The sequence below is a fragment of the Phocoena sinus genome, chromosome X (assembly GCF_008692025.1).
Source record: "Phocoena sinus isolate mPhoSin1 chromosome X, mPhoSin1.pri, whole genome shotgun sequence".
Taxonomy (NCBI): Eukaryota; Metazoa; Chordata; class Mammalia; order Artiodactyla; family Phocoenidae; genus Phocoena; species Phocoena sinus.
This window is the reverse complement of record NC_045784.1, coordinates 64,172,093-64,196,221: the sequence shown is the minus strand read 5'-3', so window position 1 is coordinate 64,196,221 and position 24,129 is coordinate 64,172,093. Positions and strand designations below refer to the sequence as shown.

The window sequence follows — 24,129 nt, the reverse complement described above, 5'->3', positions numbered from 1 at the left end:
AATTTCTCATTTCTCTTTTAATTTTATTATAAATCAGTACTACCCCTTAGCTGTCATATGGAAATGATTTTTCTCAGTTTGTCATTTGTCTTTTAACTTTATTAACCTTGTGTTTTGACATTCAGAAGCTTTACTTTCATTTATGAAGTTGTATTTAACAGTAATTCCTTTTATGTACTTTGTGTCATGTTTAGAAAGTCCTTCCACCTCCCCAAGGCTATAGACATATTCACCTACATTTTCCACTTCTTTTGTGATTTTATATTTTACATTAAGCCACGTTTGCCTCAAGAATATGTCAAGGAGTGGCTAATGTTATTGCCATAATCTCAATATCTGGCTAAATAGCAATTGCAGGCCACTGAAGAACCCATTTTACACATTCTAGGTAAAAGTTCTAGTATATGACATGTAATATAAGACAAAAGCTGAGTAGAGACACAATACCAAACTCATATTCCCATACTGTCAAAAATGACAATATCAAGCCTGTTGGAAAGTTGAACAGGGAAGTATGAGGGATATTGTTGTAACTGCTTGGAGTGAAATATATTTCTGGCTGATGAAATGACCGTCATGCCGAGGCCAGCACTCTATCAAAAAATATTTGAGGGCCTACTATGAGCTCGCTGCGGATATAACAGTGAACAAAACAAAAAGGTTTACTGTTCTTAAGGGGGTGGGGTAAACAAATAAATAATATATTTTCAGATGAAGTGCTCTAAAGAAAATTAAGCAGGTAAGGGGACGGGTAAGATGTTATTTCAGATAGGGTGGTTAGGGAAGTCTTCTCTGGGGAGGTGACAGTTGAGAAAAGGTAAAGTTGTAGAGGTGGGAACAAGTTTAGTTCGCTGGAATAATACTAAGAAAGCCAGTGTAGCTGGGGTGTTACCTGAAAACACAGAAAACAGAAAAATGGGGAAAAAAAAAACAGGGACACACCCTAAAACCGTGGCTGCTTTTCTTTAACTGTGAAAACGGGAGTTGGATGCTGGGTAGCTCATTCTCTACCTTCCTTCACGCATTACCATCTAAGAAAGGCCTTCCTTAACCGCCCTTAAATTCCAACCTTATCAGATTTTCCCACCGTTTTACAGTCACCGCCCTCTTCCAAGGATTTCAGAATCACCATCTCAGAGAGGCTACCTCTGACCACTCTTTTTAAAACTGCAATTCCCGTTTGCCCCCACCGGGCGTTCTCCCGCCCACCTCCCCCCGCTTTATTTTTCTCCCTAGCATTTATCATCAACTATATATATGTTATACATATATATACACACATATATATATATAGTAATTATTGTCCCTCCCCCAAGTAGAATATGAAAACCCACGAGAACTGGGATTTTGGTCCGCTTTAATTTCCGCTGTATCCCCAACATCTATAATAGTGCTTGACACTACAGCTGGCGCTCGATAAATGTCGAATAAAGGTAGGATGCTGTATTAACCGGTCCGGACTAACTGTGTGAATCGACGTCAGGTTAGACTAGTATCGCATTTCTCACTCTGAAAAGGGTTTCTAGCAGTCAGACGATGACATCCTCCAGCTTTCAAAACTGGAAAGACAACTTTCCCACAATTCTCAGAACGCGAAATTTCTCGCCACAATTCAAAATGGCGGAGGAGGGTGGGGCCTGTCACATGGTGGGCGTCACAGCGGTTTTCCTTTTCCAGGCCGCGGCCCGCCTTGCCGCGTCGTCAGCCGGCAGCCTTCTCCTCCCACTGAGCCTTTTCAAGCAATCGCCTGGGATTGGCTACTCGGCTGGGAGTCGGGCTGCGGGGCCCGGACGCGGCATCATCACTTCCTGTTGTGGGCAAGCGTTTCCTGTCGCTGCTTGGTAACAATGGGGAAGATAATGGCTGCCTGAGCAACGTCTCCGAGCAGGCGCTGGGCTAGAGGCGGGTCTCAACCAGCGACTCATCGGAGGCGGGCTTGAGAGCGGCGGTAGGGGAGGCGCGCAGGAGCCGCGGCGGCGGCGGCGGCGGCGGCGGCGGCGGCGGCGGCGGCGGCGGCGGCGGCGGCGGCGGCGGCGGCGGCGGCGGCGGCGGCGGCGGCGGCGGCGGCGGCCGGACCGACCGAGTCGGATCCCGACACTAAAACCGAGTAAGTGAAGCCTTGGGAATCCTGAGAAATGGATGGAGAGCGAGAGGAAGACAGCGGAGCCGCGGTTACTGCGTTCTCTCAAAATGGCCTGAGTGGCGCATCGTGGCGGAGGCTCAGCGCCGCCTCCGGACCCCAGGCGCAGGTTGCTGCGGGGGGCTCCGTGGCGTAGTCGCCGCTGCCATTTTAGTTGGGTGTATGGCCGACAGGCTCTTTGAAGAAGGGGAAGGAGGTGGGAAGTACTTCCTCTTCGTGGCCGCTCGAGCCGCGGCCGGGGCCCTCCAGAACCTTAAGAATTTTGGGGAGGCGATTTTCGAGTGTTGGCTTCAGGCGTGAGAATCTTTGACCGTCTCAGGTTTTTCTCTCCTCGGTTCTCTGGAGACTTCCCTCGCGTCCTCCTCCCCCCCTCCCTTTTACATGGCGGGCTTGGGTTTAGGAAATGGGGGAAAAATCAGGCTGCTCTAAGTTAGATGCTGAGAACTTGCGGGCCTTTATATTTCCCAGGATTTGCAAAACCCCATTTTGAGCCCTTCTGCAGGGCACTATCAATTAGGCGCCCCCTGGGGCCACGATGACATCTTCCCTGAGGATCTGAGGCAAATGTGGTTTACTCCCTTGCTCGAATAACCCTGGCATATCCTTTGGCAGATATCACTGCAAGGATCCCCCCAAAAGGGAGGGAAAAGCTGTTGCGTGTTTGTTGTTTTTCCCTGGGTGAGGGTGGGAATTGGGCCAAATGATTTTGAAGTTAATTTTCGTTCAATCCGTGAGCAACCCAACCCCTCCCCCCTCAAAAAAATGCCTAAGGGTCTCGGCTTCTGCGGGCGGTACCTGCCACGTACGCCATAGCTTTAGTAACTAGTATTAACCGGTTGGGCTTCTGCTTCCTGAATACTCAGTCCCTTTTTCCCTTATGCTGATTAATTTCAAGATGGAGGAGACAGCCACGTTCCTTCCCTAGACAGTTTCACCATACTTATTCCACAGGTTAGTCCGGGATTCTGAGGACTAGCAGGCTTGTTATTTAGGTCATTCTTCAGTTTTGGGGCAGGAGGAAGCATTTATATCAGGTTGTCATCCACTGTTTGCAAGGTCCCAGAATAATTTTTTGCTGGAAATAAGGAGCCCGCACTTCCTGAATCAGAATTAACTGCAGTGGCTTTGGATGATTGAAGGAAGAAATAGACATACTATTACTAATCATTTTTTGATTCTTCTCCTTATTAAAGACAGAATACTTATATCACCCCATCAGGTACATTATGTCCGTCCTGGATGACTTGAGAGCAGGCAGGCACAGTTATCGCTCCCCCAAAATCGGTTTTCTAAGTTGTAAAAATAAAGTACCCAGGAAGACCAATCTAAATATTTTTTAGTTGGATTTTAGTATACTCTTACTGAAAAAATGTTTTTCTTTAGCCTAAGATGTCCTGATGATCTTTCATGCTTTAATTACTGCCTTAGGCTAGTGTAATGTGCCAAATAAGTTTTTGGAAGTAACTGAGAATCTGAAAATAATTAATGGTCTCATGAGAAAAGGCCTATTTTAAGTAACTTTATATTAAAAGGTAGATTGGCTCTCGGCCTTTAAAGGCTTTCTTATATATAACATATAAGATTCCTGGTTCCCTCTGACCTTCTCAGTCTCCCAAAATATCCTAATACTAATGTTGAGTTACGTTGGGTTGTGTTGAGTGTGTGTGTGTATGTATGTGTGTGTATCTGTATCTAAAATATATGGGATATGTATTTTTTTAGGATGTGTCTGTTTCAAAGAAAATGTCTATCTTATAAAAGAGGAAGAATAATGGATTCTTTTTTTTTCTAGAGCAGAGAGTGAAGAAAACTAAAATCCAGTTTATTGTATTACAATACTATGTCATATAACAGTCAGGTAATTTATTTTTTGTTGCGTCTCCTGATGATTTATGTGTAGAATGCATGTTTTAAAATATTTATTCTGTTTTGCAGGCCCTGTAATTGGATGGGCTTATTTGATATATGTTAGTTGGTCTTGGGCATTCTTCATGATCAGAATGGGTGTTTTTCACTGGGAATTCAAAAGGTAGTGTTCCTGAGTAGCTGGAACCTCATTAGTGCTGTACCTGTCAATTTTTTTCCTTTAAAATAACGTTTGAAATTTACCAGTACCTGTATGGAACAGAAAAAACAATACAGAAATTTGCTGCCTTAAATTACTGTTGGAATGAGATGGGTATAAATAAATAGTGTTTAAATGTTTATTGAATAACAAAATTAATTATCAGTAGACTGTATTACAGGAATATAATCTCATTATTTTGTGTGACATTCGATTTTTTTCCTTCAAGGTCCAAAAAGTCATAAATGATATATAATACTCTAATTGGTATTAACTCCTTTCATCATCATTGTTAAGGTAGCCACATAATTTATTGCCCTAGCCAGGATGCTTTTAAGAGCAAAAGGGACATTATTAATAATGCATCCAGGTGCAAACCTGCATTGTCCCAGGCAAACTGCGATGGGTAGTTAGCCTAAATTCATAACTAATTTGTATTGAATACTTATGTGCTAGGTCCTGTGCTTCACATGCATCATTTTGTACTCCTTACAGCAAAACTTCATGAGGATGTTACCTATTTTACAGAGGTAACTGAGACTCAAAGGAGAGATTAGGTAATTTGTCCTCAGTTACATAGCTAATAAGTGGTAGAGCCCCCATTTTAACTCAGGTCTGATGCCAAAGTCACTAAGGTTTTATGTCTTTAGACCTAATTGCTATCTAATTAGATTGGAAGTGCAAAGAAAATGAAAGGTTGTAATTTTTAAAATCTGTAGGTTATTTGCCTCAAAAACTTTTGTTAAAGGAAATTTGCTTTATGAAGCAGGTGAGACTTATTTAGCAATTACACCCTCTTTTTTGGTCTGTCAAGGTTCCTGTTTCAGCTGTTACTGCTTGTGAAAAAGTTTGATAAACTTAATTTAAAATCAGAAATGGCTTTAAGAAATAGCTTAATAATGAAGTCATCTAGAACTGTTAGGCTGATTGGATATATTCTTTCAGATTAGTGAACATGTAGTGAGGCCTTAAATAATACAGTAGATCAAATGCATTTATGGAATTATAATGTGTATATTACTTTTCCCAAAGCGCTAGCGGCTTGGGAAATAGAGCAAACCACTCACCAACCTCCTGTTCCCTTGATTTACTGTAAAGTAGATAACAAATTAGAAAGTAAAAAGTCCTCTGTCAAACCCAGACCAATCAGGTGCTAGAATTTTGGGCCACTGACTAGGGCTGGGACATGTTTTTCTTTTGTAAGTCTAATTCCTTAACATTTCTGTATAACACAGACATTTCCAAAACCTTATGGCCCGTTGATTTTAAAAAGTATCCAACTTACGTGATCCTTTGACATTTTGATACCCGGTGTAAGAAAGCAGTAACACTTCTGTGTCTATTTTTCCTTCGTTATTTTTCTTCCCAACCTGGAATATGGAAGTTTCCCAGATAATCAAGCAGTTCATTTTATATGTAAAAATCTTGACAATCTTGAACAATTTGGGAATATATTTGTGAACTTGTGGTTTTGCTCTTGAAATATATACTTGATATTTTTGCTGTAGATATTCTTGTATTTTAGTGCTTCAACCCAAGGTTTTAATTTCATTAGTCATAATATCACCAACATATGTGGGAGACAAATATCTGTAGACAGTGCATGGTATATGTATGTAGATTTGTGGACCTCTTGCAATAATTTCACTACTACAGGTTGGGCTGCTATTACAGCGTTTACGTGGTGATGAACGTGATACTTTCTGTGGGGGAGAGGAGATATTTGTGTTCAGTGTTTTCAGTTTTTTCTGGAATGAAAAATGGTCTCTTTCCTCTTGTTCTTCACTTGAGTGTATGAAGAAAGGATTTAACTCTAATTACAATTTTCATTTTTTATTGACCAAAGTTCCTGTTAGTGTCAGTTACATCTAAGATGACCATATAATTTATCCAAACTGGGACACTTAGGTGTGAAAGAGGGCCATATTAATAATTACTACAGGACAACAGTTGTAGACTGCTACTCTTCTGGACAGACCGGAGATAAATGGTCAACTTCGTCACCATTTCTGTGTAGGAGCACTGGTTCAGGGATCACAGTTGTCAACGTGTTTGGTTCTGTAACACAGTATTGTTTTCCTCAAACAATATAGCAGTCATTTGTATTTGTGTAGATAATATTTTCTTTTTTGGTCAAGTGATTTTAATCTTAAAAATTGACTTCACTCTTTTAAATTGTTCACTTTGGTGGAAAACTTATTTCTTAAAAAGTAGTACTTTACCATGAGATATCATCTCACACCAGTCAGAATGGCCATCATCAAAAAATCTAGAAACAATAAATGCAGCAGAGGGTGTGGAGAAAAGGGAACACTCTTGCACTGCTGGTGGGAATGTGAATTGGTTCAGCCACTATGGAGAACAGTATGGAGGTTCCTTAAAAAACTACAAATAGAGCTACCATATGACCCAGCAATCCCACTACTGGGCATATACCCTGAGAAAACCAAAATTCAAAAAGAGTCATGTACCAAAATGTTCATTGCAGCTCTATTTACAATAGCCCGGAGATGGAAACAACCTAAGTGCCCATCATCGGATGAATGGATAAAGAAGATGTGGCACATATATACAATGGAATATTACTCAGCCATAAAAAGAAACGAAATTGAGCTATTTGTAATGAGGTGGATAGACCTAGAGTCTGTCATACAGAGTGAAGTAAGTCAGAAAGAAAAAGACAAATACCGTATGCTAACACTTATATATGGAATTTAAGGAAAAAAATGTCATGAAGAACCTAGGGGTAAGACAGGAATAAAGACACAGACCTACTGGAGAATGGACTTGAGGATATGGGGAGGGGGAAGGGTGAGCTGTGACAGGACGAGAGAGAGTCATGGACATATACACACTACCAAACGTAAGGTAGATAGCTAGTGGGAAGTAGCCACATGGCACAGGGATGTCGGCTTGGTGCTTTGTGACCGCCTGGAGGGGTGGGATAGGGAGGGTGGGAGGGAGGGAGGGAGACGCAAGAGGGAAGACATATGGGAACATATGTATATGTATAACTGATTCACTTTGTTATAAAGCAGAAACTAACACACCATTGTAAAGCAATTATACCCCAATAAAGATGTTAAAAAAAAAGTAGTACTTTACCAATTAACACCAAAATTGCCAGTAATCAGTGACTTTTACATTAATAACTTAAAAATAAACACATGAATCTTTTGGGCTTTTGAGTCATTTTTTGACTTCTTGAGAATAATGAGAAGTCAGAATTGAGTTAGTGTGAATAAGACCAAATTCTAATTTAGTGGCGTAGCTTGATAATAAAAGAGCGTGAACTGGGTTGAACTGGGTAATTGAAGATTAAATTCACTGTCTAAAGTACTTGAGTGAATTGAAATGTCATTATAATGGTTTCTTTTTTTGACTAACTTGATCCTGTGAATTGGCAGCATTTGGCTTGGTCTCCATCCTTTGATTTGTTGACATTGTTAATATTCTTCGGTTTAACTGTTTTTAGAGGGTTGTTGTAAATCAGAATTATTTGTGAGCTGCAGACTTCCTGCCAAGAGATTAGACACATGCTGAATCCTTTTTTTCCTGCTGTCCTTTTTCAAGTGGTAGAGGTAGAAGAATATAAACCAGGCTAAGCTAACATTGCCATGCAGATATTTTATAATCCCATTTTGCTCTAGTAGTATCAGCAGTGGTGGAGGCCTTAGTAGCATCCTCTGATAGGCCAGTAATGGAAGTGATCAGCAAATTGTGTGGGTGGTGAGAGGTACCATGCAATAAGTAAAGGCAGTGAAATATAAACCCTGCCCTGTTTTTTAAAGAGGAATGCCTTATGTTTCTTTTAAAAAAAATAAGATAGTCATAAAAAGAGACAGAAGTGTATGAGTGAAATAGCAGTAAGAAAAGCACAGCTTCTAAGCTTACATCCTAGTTATTCATGTTGTTTCTTAAGCTTTATTTTTCTTAGTATTGTAATGTGATGCGGGTTATATCTTATTCATAGTCACAGATTCATAGAATTGGAAAGGTATCTTGTAGATAGCTTAATCCAGTACTCTAATATTGATGGAGATCCTGAGACACAAAAGGTTAAATAAATTGGCCAAATTTACAGTTACTGTTAGAGCCAAGACTAGAACCTAGTATCCTGTCTTTTTCCATTTTCACAGAGCTGAATTCCACCCTGCTACTCAGAATAAAAAAGCTATCTGGTAATCAACCTTTGATTTGCTACAAATGCTGTAAAATTTTAATGAAACATTCTATATAGGAACAATTCCCAACACTTTTGTATATAACTACATATACGATGGTATTTTATTTTCATGACCTCAGATTCAGCAGTTCTTTGTGATTTGGCCTTTTTTTGTTTTTAACTATATTGAGTATTTTTCGTTTTGGTGATGGTATTATTGAGCTGACATTTTCATTATTCACAAGGCTTGCATGTCATTAATTTTCATCTACTCTGAGGTTCTTAATGAAGAAGTTCTGTTGCAAACACAATAATGTTTGCCCTTCTCTTCAGTATGACACATTTTTATGTTGGTACCTATGATTTTTTTTAATTGGCATGTTGTGCTTTAGAACACTATCGAGTTTTGGAGCTTCTATGAACACATTCAAAAGGTGACGATGCTCAAGGTATAATACTTTAGTAGTTGTTTGGTATTAGGTTACCTTGATTCCTCCCTCCCACCATACCTTTTTGGTTTTTTGTTGTTGTTTTTCTTGGTTTTTTTTGTTGTTGTTGTTTGGGTTTTTTTGGCGGTATGTGGGCCTCTCACTGTTGTGGCCTCTCTCGTTGCGGAGCACAGGCTCCGGACGCGCAGGTTCAGTGGCTATGGCTCACGGGCCTAGCCGCTCCACAGCATGTGGGATCTTCCCAGACCAGGGCACGAACCCGTGTCCCCTGCATTGGCAGGCAGACTCTCAACCACTGCGCCACCAGGGAAGCCCTACCTTTTTGTTTTTAAAAAGAGATTATTTCTTCCAGACTTAATAGATGTGGCTTATTTTAAAACTGATATTCACACAGGCATTTGAATTCCAGAATTCAGTTTTTTAAGTCTGTTGTTTTGTTAACCATATATTTTAGTGCCTTAAATCTTAATTGATGCAGTATGTCCATTGAATATAGTATGCGTGTACTTATACTTAGCACCAGGTCTTCTGACCCATTAGTACTGAGCAGTATGTTTTCTATGGTTTTGTTTGTTTTTTTTGTTTGTTTGTTTGTTTGTTTTGTGGTACATGGGCCTCTCACTGTTGTGGCCTCTCCCGTTGCAGAGCACAGGCTCTGGACACACAGGCTCAGCGGCCATGGCTCACGGGCCCAGCCGCTCCGCAGCATGTGGAATCTTCCCGGACCGGGGCGTGAACCCGTGTCCCCTGCATTGGCAGGCAGACTTCCAACCACTGTGCCACCAGGGAAGCCCGCTTGCTTTTATTTTTGATATTATACATTCATCCCTATTCTGTAATGTATAGTCAATTCTCATTATTCTTGTAGATATTTTCTATAAACTCACATAAGCACTGAATTAATGAGTACTGAACCCCAGCCCCTAGGGGAAATATGCACACACACACACACACACACACACACACACACACACACAGTGGTAAGTAGACAGATATGTATGTATACAAATATCTCATATAGATTATGATCTTAAATTGTAAAATCAATTCTTAGTAGTTTCCATTTCCTTTACAGTATTTTTTTTTCTTTTTTTTTTTGCGGTACACGGGCCTCTCACTGTTGTGGCCTCTCCTGTTGTGGAGCACAGGCTCTGGATGCGCAGGCTCAGCGGCCATGGCTCACGGGCCCAGCCGCTCTGCGGCATGTGGGATCTTCCCAGACCGGGGCACGAACCCGTGTCCCCTGCATTGGCAGGCGGACTCTCAACCACTGTGCCACCAGGGAAGCCCCTGAACAGTATGTTTTAAGTGACTTTTTGCCCTAACGTTATAACAAAATTAAATTTTTTAAAGATTGGCATAGGAGAATTAAATGAAATACTTTTAGCAGTGGTTAGAAACAGAGTAATCTGCATAATTTTTATTAATATATGATAATGACTGTAGGAGAATTGGAGATCACTAAAAATGCTTTAAAATTCTCAAGGTGAATAAAATCTGCTTTAAACTCCCTAGTTACAGAATAAATCTCAGGTTTGGTTTTCTTGCTGGCTTTTCCTCCCTGGAATTAAATTTACCTGACACAGTCATACATTTATTGACCAAATGAGTAGTTTTTGAAATGACTGGGCAAATTTTCTAATTTGGCTGTTTGTGTTCCAGGAATGGATTTGGATATATTGGCACACAGTACTCTGAAAGAAATAAGGGTAATAAAACATATTATTTATCCGAGGGACAACTCTATTTAAAGCAAAAATACTAAAAGTTGACTTATTTAAAAATAAGCTCTGCTGGGTTCAGACTGCAAAGGTGTTTTGTCATTTTGTAAGTTTTCATACCGGAAATGAACATGGTCTCAAAAGCTCACAGTGAGGTTGAATACATTGGACATGCCTATTGGGACTGAAGGAATGTATTTATTTAGTTTATAGTCTTGTATACTACAAAGCTACAGTAATCAAGACAGTATGGTACTGGCACAAAAAACAGAAAAATAGATCAATGGAGCAGGATAGAAAGCCCAGAGATAAACCCAAACACATATGGTCACCTTATCTTTGATAAAGGAGGCAGGAATGTACAGTGGAGAAAGGACAGCCTCTTCAATAAGTGGTGCTTGGAGAACTGGACAGGTACATGTAAAAGTATGAGATTAGATCACTCCCTAACACCATACGGAAAAATAAGCTCAAAATGGATTAAAGACCTAAATGTAAGGCCAGAAACTATCAAACTCTTAGAGGAAAACATAGGCAGAACACTCTGACATAAATCACAGCAAGATCCTTTTTGACCCACCTCCTAGAGAAATGGAAATAAAAACAAAAATAAACAAATGGGACCTAATGAAACTTCAAAGCTTTTGCACAGCAAAGGAAACCATAAACAAGACCAAAAGCCAACCCTCAGAATGGGAGAAGATATTTGCAAATGAAGCAACTGACAAAGGAATAATCTCCAAAATTTACAAGCAGCTCATGCAGCTCAGTAACAAACAACCCAATCCAAAAATGGGCAGAAGACCTAAATTTCTCCAAAGAAGACATTTCTCCAAAGAAGATATACAGACTGCCAACAAACACATGAAAGAATGCTCAACATCATTAATCATTAGAGAAATGCAAATCAAAACTACCATGAGTTATCATCTCACACCAGTCAGAATGGCCATCACCAAAAAATCTAGAAACAATAAATGCTGGAGAGGGTGTGGAGAAAAGGGAACACTCTTGCACTGCTGGTGGGAATGTGAATTGGTACAGCCACTATGGAGAACAGTATGGAGGTTCCTTAAAAAACTACAAATAGAGCTACCATATGACCCAGCAATCCCACTACTGGGCATATACCCTGAGAAAACCATAATTCAAAAAGAGTTGTGTACCAAAATGTTCATTGCAGCTCTATTTACAATAGCCCAGAGATGGAAACAACCTAAGTGCCCATCATCGGATGAACGGATAAAGAAGATATGGCACATACATACAATGGAATATTACTCAGCCATAAAAAGAAACGAAATTGAGCTATTTGTAATGAGGTGGATAGACCTAGAGTCTGTCATACAGAGTGAAGTAAGTCAGAAAGAGAAAGACAAATACCGTATGCTAACACATATATATGGAATTTAAGGGAAAAAATGTCATGAAGAACCTAGGGGTAAGACAGGAATAAAGACGCAGAACTACTAGAGAACGTACTTGAGTATATGGGGAGGGGGAAGTGTAAGCTGTGACAAAGCGAGAGAGAGAGGCATGGACCTATATACACTACCAAATGTAAGGTAGAGAGCTAGTGGGAAGCAGCCGCATAGCACAGGGAGATCAGCTCCGTGCTTTGACCGCTTGGAGTGGTGGGATAGGGAGGGTGGGAGGGAGGGAGACGCAAGAGGGAAGAGATAAGGGAACATATGTATATGTATAACTGATTCACTTTGTTATAAAGCAGAAACTAACACACCATTGTAAAGCAATTATACTCTAATAATGATGTAAAAATAAATAAAATAAAAATAAGCCCTGCTGGGTTAAGCCTGCTTATAAAAGGTGTTTTGTCATTTTGGAAGTTTTCATACCGGAAATGAACATGGTCTAAATAGCTCATAGTGAGGTTGAATACATTGGACATGCCTATTGGGACTGAAGGAATGTATTTATTTAAAGTTTATAGTCTTGTATACTACAAAGCTACAGTAATCAAGACAGTATGGTACTGGCACAAAAACAGAAAGATAGATCAATGGAACAGGATAAAAAGCCCAGAGATAAACCCAAACACATATGGTCACCTTATCTTTGATAAAGGAGGCAGGAATGTATAGTGGAGAAAGGACAGCCTCTTCATTAAGTGGTGCTCGGACAACTGGACAGGTACATGTAAAAGTATGAGATTAGATCACTCCCTAACACCGTACACAAAAATAAGCTCAAAATGGATTAAAGACCTAAATGTAAGGCCAGAAACTATCAAACTCTTAGAGGAAAACATAGGCAGAACACAGACATAAATCACAGCAAGATCCTTTTTGACCCACCTCCTAGAGAAATGGAAATAAAAACAAAAATAAACAAATGGGACCTAATGAAACTTCAAAGCTTTTGCACAGCAAAGGAAACCATAAACAAGACCAAAAGCCAACCCTCAGAATGGGAGAAGATATTTGCAAATGAAGCAACTGACAAAGGATTAATCTCCAAGATTTACAAGCAGCTCATGCAGCTCAGTAACAAACAACCCAATCCAAAAATGGGCAAAAGACCTAAATTTCTCCAAAGAAGACATTTCTCAAAAGAAGATATACAGACTGCCAACAAACACATGAAAGAATGCTCAACATCATTAATCATTAGAGAAATGCAAATCAAAACTACAATGAGATATCATCTCACACCTGTCAGAATGGCCATCATCAAAAAATCTAGAAACAATAAATGCTGGAGAGGGTGTGGAGAAAAGGGAACACTCTTGCACTGCTGGTGGGAATGTGAATTGGTACAGCCACTATGGAGAACAGTATGGAGGTTCCTTAAAAAACTACAAATAGAACTACCATATGACCCAGCAATCCCACTACTGGGCATATACCCTGAGAAAACCAAAATTCAAAAAGAGTCATGTACCAAAATGTTCATTGCAGCTCTGTTTACAATAGCCAGGACATGGAAGCAACCTAAGTGTCCAGCAACAGATGAATGGATAAAGAAGATGTGGCACATATATACAATGGAATATTACTCAGCCATAAAAAGAAACGAAATAGCTATTTGTAATGAGGTGGATAGACCTAGAGTCTGTCATACAGAGTGAAGTAAGTCAGAAAGAGAAAGACACGTACCGTATGCTAACACATATATATGGAATTTAAGAAAAAGAAATGTCATGAAGAACCTAGGGGTAAGACAGGAATAAAGACACAGACCTACTGGAGAACGGAGTTGAGGATATGGGGAGGGGGAAGGGTGAGCTGTGACAAAGCAAGAGAGAGGCATGGACATACATACACTACCAAACTTAAGGTAGATAGCTAGTGGGAAGCAGCCGCATAGCACAGGGAGATCAGCTCCATGCTTTGTGACCGCCTGGAGGGGTGGGATAGGGAGGGTGGAGGGTGGGAGACACGGGAGGGAAGAGATGTGGGAGCATGTGTGTATGTGTAACTGATTCACTTTGTTGTAGAGCAGGAGCTAACACACCATTGTAAAGCAACTGTACTCCAATAAAGATGTGGAAAAAAATAAAAGCAAACAAAATGGAAAAAAATAAAGTTTATAGTCTTGGCATATATTGGGAGGCAGTTGTCCATTTAGTGAAAAGTTGACTGGATTTGGAATCAGGAGACCTGGCTTTAATTACTGGCTCTTTCCACTTAGTAAGCACATGGCCTTTGGTAAATCACTTTCTCTGCCTGTGCTTCTGTTTTTTATCTGTAAAATAGATTTGGTGATTCCTACTTCATAGGATTGTTGTAAAGCTTCATTGAAATATAGGTGAAAGGGCTGTATGAATAGGATGGTAAGTATTGCTTATAACTAAGAAGAGACCTAAGTGATTTAAGAACAATTACATATTTGTTCTCTTGTTTTATTGGTAAGCTTTCCCAGAAATATTTAAGTTTAAAAATGGCTGATGCTAACCATATACTGAATCCAAAATTTCTGACTTGTGCACATGAATATAACTGAGTATAAGGTAACTAAATAAAAAGATTTAAAATCTTCTCTTTTTTGAACGTAGGAGGAGCCCGGGGGAGGGGGACAGTGGGGATTCTTTTTTTCTTACATAAGTTAAACTGGAAATGTACCACAATGTTTTTCACCACAGAGTAGAATCTACAGACCCATTTTATTAACATAATTCTTAACTGATCTTTTCACACCAAAATGGAGAGAGATCTGTATTTCATCATTTGGACTGCAGTCTCCTGACATCTTTGGCATACTTTAACCTTTAAAATGTTAGTTTTCACTTACCAAACAATAGTGACATTACATCTGTCGGGCTGAACTGAACTTGCGGTTTAGAATTATTACATTTTTTTCATTTTTATACCACTTAGGTAGTGAAGGGACTGCTTAAAATGAGACCAGGTTCATTTGGGTGTATGTTAGTAAGATGATTTTACAAGGCATTTGAGGGCATTGCTTACATTCAGGATTTTCTTTTCTTTGAAGATGTATTGATAATTCTAGTCTGGGGGACCTCGGCAGGTGTTACAGCCGTAACTCACCCCTTAAATGTCCATACAGGGTAGAGATGTCTTGCCAGTGCTGGAATCTCTTGACCACCACTCCCAACCTAGGGAAAGTGCAGAATGAGGCAGAAATAATGAAGGCTTTGGGCAAAAGTAGGGGAGCACATTGGCTTTTTCTCTCCCTGTGCCCTAATCAACTACAGGAAACAGGCTGCATTTTAAAATGGAAACCTATACCTTAGCAAAAACATTGTGTTCTGTTTAATGAAGCCTTGCCAGTTTGGTTGCAATTTTGAAATAAATGAGTGTGTTGCAGGGATGCCATGTGGGGAAAATATTTTCCTTTATTTTCTCTGGTGTAGGCAGGGGGAAAGGAGAGCAGCGTGTTATTATGGAAGTAATAGTAATTTGGATTTGTTCACATGTTGCTTTGTGAGTGTGTCTCGTTGCTAAAACTTTGAATTAAAAAGTAAAACCAAAATAAAAATCCTTCTTGAACAGAATAAAGCAACCTCTAAACTCATCAGGTGGGAGCTATTTAAGATTTAACAGTCTGTAAAATCACAGTGTTTGGGAGGGTTTTGAATGGAGGTATGACTTTTTTGACTCTAGTTTCCATGTAGGAAATGTTAGAAATTCTAGAATGTCAAGAGTGAACTTGAAGATCGTTGAGTGTAGGAAAGAATCATCTATCCCATGTGTTTTTGTAGAGTATTATTTTATTTTTGAAAAATGTAAAGGAGATGCATAAATAGTGGGTTTATAGAGCATAAACTATACATTGAGAACACTTTAAAGCTCTTTCCATATGTGGGGTTGCTGTCTTACAAACAGATTCTTTAAAGCTGCACTGTCCAATATGGTAACCTCTAAGCACATGTGGCTACTGGACACTTGAAATGTCACTAAATAACTGGAACTGAACTCTTAAGTTTCTTTAATTTTAATTAAGCTAAATAAAAAACTGAAAGTGTAAATTTTTTCCATTAAACACAACTTTGTTGTTTCATTAGGACTACATTTCACTTTAATGAAGGTTTAGCATCCATCTTGGGATGTGCTGTAAGTGTAAATTATACACCAGATTTCTGAGACTTAGAATTTTTAAAAAATATAAAACATCTCGCTAATTTTTGTATTGATAACATGTTGAAATGATATTTTGGCTATGTTGGGTAAATAAGATATTAATAAAATTAATATTTCAAAAATATAAAAAGACCATATAAGGCAGGAAGTGACACTAGTGGTACAGACAAATGCTGTGTGCAAAGATGGATGAAAAAATTGATAGCTGAGATAGTAATAGCTTCTTAGGTGATAAGATTTCATTAAACCTTGAGGCGTGAGGGAAATGGGGAAAGACTAAGCGGGGGCTGAAGGAACAACATTAGTAGAAGTGTGAAGGTAGTAAAGCGCAAAGTGTGTTGGAGGGAGGGGATGGGGCAATATAAGTGGACTGGTCTTACCAAGAAAACATAACAAAATTGTGCCACTGGGAATATGTGGCTTAGTATGACCTTAGGCCCAGAATAGAAAACCAAGGGGCTCTCCATCCTTAATGACATTTTAGTCCAAAGGGTCTTTTGAAATCAGTCTGTTCAAACTCCCACCTAATAAGGACAAACTCCCACCTAATATCTAGCCTCTGCTTGAATATTTCCAGAGATTGGTAATAGCTTGCTTCAAGAGACTGGTTACATCTCCACTTTTAGACAATCTTATTTGCTAGACTATTAAAAGACAGAATTATCTGCTTCCATATTTCTTCAACTCTTGGCCCTAGTTTGACCCTATGATTCTTCTCTCTTTCATGTTATAACTCCAAATATTTGAAGATGGTAATCATGTCCATTTTTAGTCTTGTCTTCAGGCTAGACATCTCCAAGTAATTCAACCATTTCTTTTCTATTTTTTTTTTTTAAAGTTATTTTCTTTGGCTGCGTCAGGTCTTAGTTGCAGCATGCGGGGTCTTCGTCACAGCGTGCAGGATCTTCCTTGCGGTGAGGGCTTTTTGTTGTGGCACGCGGGTTCCAGAGCACGTGGGCTCTCTCGCTGAGGAGTGTGAGCTCAGTAGTTGTGGCATGCGGCGTTAGTTGCCCTGCGGCATGTGGGATCTTAGTTCCCTGGCCAGGGATCGAGCCCACTTTCCCTGCATTGGAAGGCAGATTCTTTACCACTGGACCACCAGGGAAGTCCCTCAACCGTTTCTTTTATGGTATTCCCTGGCTTCTCACCATCTTGGTCACTCTAGATACTTTCTTGTGTTTGTCAATGTCCTTTTGGAGGTATTTTAAATGTTTCAAATACTCCGCATATAGTCTGAAGTGCAAGTTGCATTGGCACTGTTACCTACTTTTATCTGAACACTATGGCCTGGGAAAACAACATGTGACTTAGGTTTCTTAGCAGCCAGGTCAAACGGTCTTTTTATTGAGCTTTTGTTAACTAAAAGTATCAGGTCTTCATGTGAACTCACCAAGACAGGTTTTTTTCCCCTATTCTGTAATCTTTTTTTTTTAAATTTATTTATTTTTGGCTGTGTTGGGTCTTCGTTGCTGCATGCAGTCTTTCTCTAGTTGTGGCGAACGGGGCAGGGGGCTACTCTTCATTGCGGTGCACGGGCTTCTCATTGCAGTGGCTTCTCTTGTTGTGGAGCATGGGCTCTAGGTGCAAGGGCTTCAGTAGTTGCGTCACGCGGGCTCAGTAGTTGTGGCACGCGGGCTTAGTTGCTCTGCGGCATGTGGGATCTTCCCGGACCAGGGATTGAACCTGTGTCCCCTGCATTGGCAGGTGGATTCTTAACTGCTGTGCCACAGGGAAGCCCCCCTATTCTGTACTCTTACTATGATTACTTCAGCTTGCTAACCCTTAAAGTGTTTAAGGTAGCACATTTATCATCATTTTGTTGATTTCAGCTCATCTTCACAGCCCAGAGAATTCAGAATATTTTTTATCATATACATCTTCATTACTAACTCCCAGTTTTGAGTTGTCTGTAGATTTGTTTAGCATGTCTTTGACATGGTTCTTTCAAAAATGCTAAAGACAGGGCTGTTTGCAGGTTAACATTGCTCCATAATCTTTGAGAGTGTTATTTAACAACTGTGAATCTGTTAAATTGTATTGTCATCAAGCTCCTTGCTACTCAGACTGATCAGCAGCATCAGCATCACTTGGAGGCATATTTAAAATGCATGCTCTCAGGCCTCACCCCCAACCTACTGAATCAGAATCTGTATTTTTACAAGATTTCTATATGATTCGTTTGTATGCTGAAGTTTGAGAAGCACTGATCTAGTCCACATTTCTCCATAACGATAGGATGCAAAACCTTTTCAGACTCTGTACAGAAACCAAGCTAGACTAGTCGGCAGTATTATCCTGATGCCCCTATCAAAGAGTTTCTCAACCCTGACTGCACAATGGAATTACCTGTGGAATTTTTAAAATATCACTGTCTAGTTCGCCCCAGAGAAAGCTCCCCCAGGTGATTTTCATGTGAGAATCTTGTAAAGCAAGTTGTCTGTGAAAGAAAGCTAAAAGCAAATGAGGTTAATTTGGCAGTGAATTCCACTTCTGGTAAACATATTTCTTCTTCGTGTTTGCAATATATCTGATAGTCTATTGCAGAATTTCCCCCTAGGTTTCCCGTCAGATTTTGCTGTGCTATAGCTTATAGATGTCACTTTCTTTGAAGATTACATCATCTAGCATCTCTCCTGTTCTCTGTGATTTCTCAAAGATTATCATTGGAAATATTGCAGTTTTGGTTCTTGATTCTCTCTGAGATATTTGGTTTTTTCCACTACTTCCAGTTGGAAGATGATTCTCCGTGTTGAATAAAACAGAAGTTGAGTGCCTCTACTTACCATCTTCTGTTAATATACCAACGCCCCCACAAACACGTTTAGTACAAGACTCCATTCTTCTTTCAGATTTTGTTTTTCAAAGCCATTTTAAAAAATCTTTCCTGTACTTCTGAAAGTTTCTGTTTCTTGTGGGCTTTAACCTCCCTGGCACTATTCTTAAGACTTTGTGCCATGCTTGTAACAGTCCTTGGTATGTGAGTTTTCTGTTATCTTTGGTTCATGTCCTGCAAATGTCAGAACTTATCAGATGTTTTTCCCTTCTTTGAAAGCTTTACATTTTTAAAGCCTTTCAGCCCTACTGAGTTGTATATTTTTTTTGAATTTTATTCATTTTTTTATACGGCAGGTTCTTATTAGTTATCCATTTTATACATATTACTGTATATATATATCAATCCCAATCTCCCATTTCATCACACCACCACCACCCCCCGCCACTTCCCCCCTTGGTGTCCATACGTTTGTTCTCTACATCTGTGTCTCTATTTCTGCCCTGCAAACTGGTTCATCTGTACCATTTTTCTAGGTTCCACATATATGCATTAATATACGATATTTGTTTTTCTCTTTCTGATTTCGCTCTGTGTGACAGTCTCTAGATCCATCAACGTCTCTACAAATAACCCAATTTTATTCCTTTTCAGGGCTGAGTAATGTTGCATTGTATATATGTACCACATCTTTATCCATTTGTCTGTCGATGGGCATTTACGTTGCTTCCATGACCTGGCTATTGTAAATAGTGCTGCAGGGAACATTGGGGTGCATGTATCTTTTAGAATTATGGTTTTCTCAGGGTATATGCCCAGTAGTGGGATTGCTGGGTCATATGGTAATGCTATTTTTAGTTTTTTAAGGCACGTCCATACTGTTCTCCATAGTGGCTGTATCAATTTACATTCCCACCAACAGTGTAAGAGGGTTCCATTTCCTCCCCACCCTCTCCAGCATTTGTTGTTTGTAGATTTTCTCATCATGCCCATTCTAACTGGTGTGAGGTGATACCTCATTGTAGTTTTGACTTGCATTTCTCTAATTAGTGATGTTGAGCAGCTTTTCATGTGCTTCTTGGCCATCTGTATGTCTTCTTTGGAGAAATGTCTATTTAGGTCTTCTGCCCATATTTTGATTGGGTTGTTTGTTTTTTTAATATTGAGCTACATGAGCTGTTTATACGTTTCAGAGATTAATCCTTTGTCCATTGATTCGTTTGCAAATATTTTCTCCCATTCCGAGGGTTGTCTTTTCATCTTGTTTGTAGTTTTCTTTGATGTGCAAAAACTTTTAAGTTTCATCAGGTCCCATTTGTTTATTTGTTTTTATTTCCATTAGGAGGTGGATCAAAAATGACCTTGCTGGGCTTCCCTGGTGGCACAGTGGTTGAGAGTCCGCCTGCCGATGCAGGGGACACGGGTTCGTGGCCCGGTACGGGAAGATCCCACATGCCGCAGAGCAGCTGGGCCCGTGAGCCATGGCGGCTGAGCCTGCGCGTCCGGAGCCTGTGCTCCACAATGGGAGAGGCCACAACAGTGAGAGGCCCGCGTACCGCAAAAAAAAAAAAAAAAAAAAAAATGACCTTGCTATGATTTATGTCGAAAAGTGTTCTATCCTGTGTTTTCCTCTAAGAGTTTTATACTGTCCAGTCTTACATTTATGTCTCAAATCCATTTTGAGTTTATTTTTGTGTATGGTGTTAGGGAGTGTTGTAATTTCATTCTTTTACATGTAGCTGTCCAGTTTTCCCAGCACCACTTTTTGAAGAGACTGTCTTCTCCATTGTATATCCTTGCCTCCTTTGTCATAGCTTAGCTGGCCATAGGTGCATGGGTTTATCTCTGGGCTTTCTATCCTGTTCCATTGATCTATATTTCTGGTTTTGTGCCAGTACCATATTGTTTTGATTACTGTAGCTTTGTAGTATAGTCTAAAGTCAGGGAGTCTGATTTCCCCAAGCTCTGTTTTTTTCCCTCAAGACTGCTTTGGCTCTTTGGGGTCTTTTGTGTCTCCATACAAATTTTAAGATTTTTTGTTCTAGTTCTGTCAAAAATGCCATTGGTAGTTTGATAGGGTTTACATTGAATCTGTAGATTGCTTTGGGTAGTATATTCATTTTCACAATATTGATTCTTCCAAGAACATGGTATATTTCTCCATCTGTTTGTATCATCTTTAATTTCTTTCATCAGTGTTTTATAGTTTTCTGCATACAGGTCTTTTGTCTCCCTAGGTAGGTTATTTCTAGATATTTTATTCTTTTTATTGCAGTGGTAAATGGGAGTGTTTCCTTAATTTCTCTTTCAGATTTTTCATCATTAGTGTATAGGAATGCAAGAGATTTCTGTGCATTAATTTTGTATCCTGCAACTTTACAAAATTCATTGATTAGCTCTGGTAGTTTCTGGTGGCATCTTTAGGATTCTCTGTGTTTAGTATCACATCATCTTCAAACAGCGACAGCTTTACTTCTTCTTTTCCAATTTGGATTCCTTTTATTTCTTTTTCTTCGCTGATTGCTGTGGCTAAAACTTCCAAAACTATGTTGAATAATATTGGTGAGAGTGGACATCCTTGTCTTGTTCCTGATCTTAGAGGAAATGCTTTCAGTTTTTCATCATTGAGAATGATGTTTGCTGTGGGTTTGTCATATATGGCCTTTATTATGTTGAGGTAGGTTCCCTCTTTGCCCACTTTCTGGAGCGTTTTTATCATAAATGGGTGTTAAGTTTTGTCAAAAGCTTTTTCTGCATCTATTGAGATAATCATGTGGTTTTTATTCTTCAATTTGTTAATATGGTGTATCACATTGATTGATTTATATATATTGAAGTATCCTTGCCTCCCTGGGATAAATCCCACTTGATCATGGTGTATGATCCTTTATTAAATGTGTTGTTGGATTCTGTTTGCTAGTATTTTGTTGAGGATCTTTGCATCTTTATTCATCAGTGATATTGGTCTATAATGTTCTTTTTTTGTAGTATCTGTGTCTGGTTTTGGTATCAGGGTGATGGTGGCCTCATAGAATGAGTTTGGGAGTGTTCCTTCCTCTGCAATTTTTTGCAAGAGTTTAGAAGGATAGATGTTAGCTCTTCTCTTAATGTTTGATAGAATTCACGTGTGAAGCCATCTGGTCCTGGACTATTGTTTGTTGGAAGATGTTTAATCACAGTTTCAATTTCATTACTTGTGATTTGTCTGTTCCTATTTTCTATTTCTTCCTGGTTCAGTCTTGGAACGTTATACCTTTCTAAGAATTTGTCCGTTTCCTCCAGGTTGTCCCTTTTATTGGCATAGAGTTGCTTGTAGTAGTCTATTAGGATGCTTTGTATTTCTGCAGTGTCACAACTTCTCCTTTTTCATTTCTAATTTTATTGATTTGAGACCTATCCCTCTTGATGAGTCTGGCTAATGGCTTATCAATTTTGTTTATCTTCTCAAAGAACCAGCTTTTAGTTTTATTGGTCTTTGCTACTGTTTCCTTTGTTTTATTTCATTTATTCCTTTTTTTGAATTTTATTCTATTTTTTATACAGCAGGTTCTTAATAGTTATCCATTTTATACATATTAGTGTATATATGTCAGTCACAGTCTCCCAATTCATCACACACACACACACACACACACACACACACCACTGCTTTCCCCCCTTGGTGTTCATACGTTTGTTCTCTACATCTGTGTCTCAATTTCTGCCCTGCAAACCAGTTCATCTGTACCATTTTTCTGGGTTCCACTAGAACCTAGAAAAATGTATATGCGTTAATATACGATATTGGTTTTTCTCTTTCTGAATTACTTCACTCTGTGTGACAGTTTCTAGATTCATCCACGTCTCTACAAATGAACCAATTTCATTCCTTTTTATGGCTAAGTAATATTGCATTGTGTATATGTACCACATCTTCTTTATCCATTCATCCGTCGATGGGCATTTAGGTTGCTTCCATGATCTGGCTATTGTAAATAGTGCTGCAGTGAACATTGTAGTACGTAACTCTTTTTGAATTATGGTTTTCTCAGGGTATATGCGCAGTAGTGGGATTGCTGGGTTGTATGGTAGTTCTATTTTTAGTTTTTTAAAGAATCTCCGTACTGTTCTCCATAGTGGCTATATCAGTTTACATTCCCACCAACAGTGCAAGAGGGTTCCATTTTCTCCACACCCTCTCCAGCATTTGTTGTTTGTAGATTTTCTGATGATGCCCCCTTCTAACGGGTGTGAGGTGATACCTCATTGTAGTTTTGACTTGCATTTCTCTCATAGTGATGTTGAGCAGCTTTTCATGTGCTTCTTGGCCATCTGTATGTCTTCTTTGGAGAAATGTCTATTTAAGTCTTCTCCCCTTTTTTTGATTGGATTGTTTGTTTCTTTAATTTTGACCTGCATGAGCTGTTTATATATTTTGGCGATTAATCCTTTGTCCGTTGATTCGTTGGCAAATATTTTCCCTTATTCTGAGGGTTGTCTTTTCATCTTGTTTGTAGTTTGCTGTGGAAAAGGTTTTAAGTTTCATTAGGTCCCATTTGTTTGTTTTTGTTTTTATTTCCATTACTCTAGGAGGTGGATCAATAAAGATCTTGCTGTGATTTATGTCAAAGAGTGTTCTTCCTGTTTTCCTCTAAGATTTTTATAGTGTCCAGTGTTACACTTAGGTCTCTAATCCATTTTGAGTTTATTTTTGTGTATGGTGTTAAGTAGTGTTCTAATATCATTCTTTTACATGTAGCTGTCCAGTTTTCCCAGCACCACTTATTGAAGAGACTGTCTTTTCTCCATTGTGTATCCTTGCCTCCTTTGTCATTGATTAGTTGACCACAGGTGCGTGGGTTTATCTCTGGGCTTTCTATCCTGTTCCATTGATCCATATTTCTGTTTTTGTGCCAGTACCATATTGTCTCGATTACTGAAGCTTTGTAGTATAGTCTGAAATCAGGGAGTCTGATTCCCCCAGCTCCCTCAAGACTGCTTTGGTTATTCAGGGTTTCTTGTGTCTCCATACAAATTTTAAGATTTTTTGTTCTAGTTCTGTGAAAAATGCCATGGGTAGTTTGATAGGTATTGCATTGAATCTGTAGGTTGCTTTGGGTAGTATATTCATTTTCACAATATTGGTTCTTCCAGTCCAAGAACATGGTATATCTCTCTATGTGATTGTATCATCTTTAATTTCTTGCATCAGTGTCTTATCGTTTTCTGCATACAGGTCTTTTGTCTCCTTAGGTAGGTTTATTCCTAGGTATTTT

The 24,129-nt window shown here is 39.3% G+C and overlaps 1 protein-coding gene across 1 annotated transcript in view; it reads left to right on the top strand.

The window, feature by feature from the left end:
• The first annotated feature begins 2,002 nt into the window (after nt 1-2,002).
• The window catches only part of RLIM (ring finger protein, LIM domain interacting), a 39,565-nt gene continuing 17,438 nt past the window's right edge, over nt 2,003-24,129 (top strand). Inside the window, exon 1 of the mRNA XM_032619634.1 lies at nt 2,003-2,107. The gene's annotated coding sequence lies outside the window, so the exon portion shown is untranslated. The remainder of the gene's footprint in view (nt 2,108-24,129) is intronic.